The sequence below is a fragment of the Penaeus monodon genome, chromosome 33 (genome assembly GCF_015228065.2).
Source record: "Penaeus monodon isolate SGIC_2016 chromosome 33, NSTDA_Pmon_1, whole genome shotgun sequence".
NCBI classification, from domain to species: Eukaryota; Metazoa; Arthropoda; class Malacostraca; order Decapoda; family Penaeidae; genus Penaeus; species Penaeus monodon.
In genome coordinates, this window is record NC_051418.1 from 1,588,089 (window position 1) to 1,589,506 (window position 1,418).

A 1,418-nucleotide genomic window follows, 5' to 3' on the forward strand; every position below is an offset into this window, starting at 1 on the left:
CCGAATTCAGTTCTAGACACATACATTTGTTCTTATATATTCTTATATTATGAAATATTACTGAATGATAGTTGAGTTTGTGAACTGAATTTCTGTAAGTTTCCGGCGAATCTAATCCCCGCCCCCCGACGAGACTGGAAGTCGAATATTGACATGTGTGAGGGCCAAGTGTAACGCCTACTTACGGGTACGGTTGCTGCAAAGCACAGTCTTGAACTGTTAATAATTGGTAGCAATAGAAGCTTAACAGGGTTTTGTCCACGGTTTATTAGGCAGTGACTTCATTAGTGGCTTCTCAGAAATAAATGAATGTATTCTTATAACCATGACAACGGTGTTTAGATTTAAAAAACTATATCTTTAATTCTAGGATTATTCTCTTATCCTGCAACCATTTGCAACATCTTAAAGTGAGTCACAGTAGCTCCCTCTCAGTAAAACGTTATTCCGCACTGCCGAAGTACTCCTCGTGTGGGAGGAGGCTTCTTCACCGATGAGGTCACTGTCACACCTTTGACGTCACCCTCATCCTCTTCTCTGATTGGCGAAGAGAACTGACACGTAAAAGGCATTCATTAAGCAAGCCCTAACATTTCGATATCGGCGAAATCGTGCCAGCTGTTATATGCAACGTAAATCCTATTTGCCTCCATATCTCCAACAGAGTAAATAACAAAGTCACTAAGAAAAAGGAAATGAAAATTGAGGAACATTCCGTCATAAAGCACCTCTGGCAACCAAAAAAGAGGTGGATATAAAGCGGTGGTGACCCGTCTCGTCCCAGAGTTCGTAGCGCGCACATCCGGCAACTAAGGTCCCTTCTCCATTCACGAGGCAGCTTCGGTTCCACACCTGTACTCTCGCTCACTTCGTCTCCTTACCAACGCAAAGTAAGTTCCGTGCCAAAGGACTTTGTTTTCTTGGACTTTTATGAATTATTTGACAAATCCTTCTAGTTTGAAAGAACCCCATTGATTTTGCTATATACGTTTAGATGTATAAAAGTTTATACAGTATAAATGCGTTGGGAAATACAATTATTTTGACAAATCCCTCTGCATTTATACATCTTCATCAACTTAACGGCCGTTTCTGCTGTCCTAAATCACCATAGTCCCAAAAGCCACCGATGTGAGACACATGCAACAAGTCGACCGTTCATAACTGACTCATTCTCTAAAATAATTAATGTTTTCACTATGCCATTTATACTTTCCAAGGCTAAACTTTGTTATAACTTATTTGAAAACTACAATTTTTATTTGTGTCAGAAATGTAGATATTGTAAAAGTGATCATCATTTGTTCGAATCGGATAAAAGTGGATGAAAAGAATTAATCTTCTAGGCCAATGCATCTGCGAAAAACTAAATGTCTTCAATTGCCATTCTTGAGAGTGAACGCACGTACAAATATGTA

The 1,418-nt window shown here is 39.3% G+C and overlaps 1 protein-coding gene across 1 annotated transcript in view; it reads left to right on the forward strand.

The window, feature by feature from the left end:
- Window positions 1-758: 758 nt before the first annotated feature.
- Window positions 759-1,418, forward strand: part of LOC119593867 (prohormone-1-like) — a gene marked incomplete at its 3' end in the record, with an annotated part of 91,485 nt that continues 90,825 nt past the window's right edge. Inside the window, 1 exon segment of the mRNA XM_037942895.1 lies at window positions 759-890.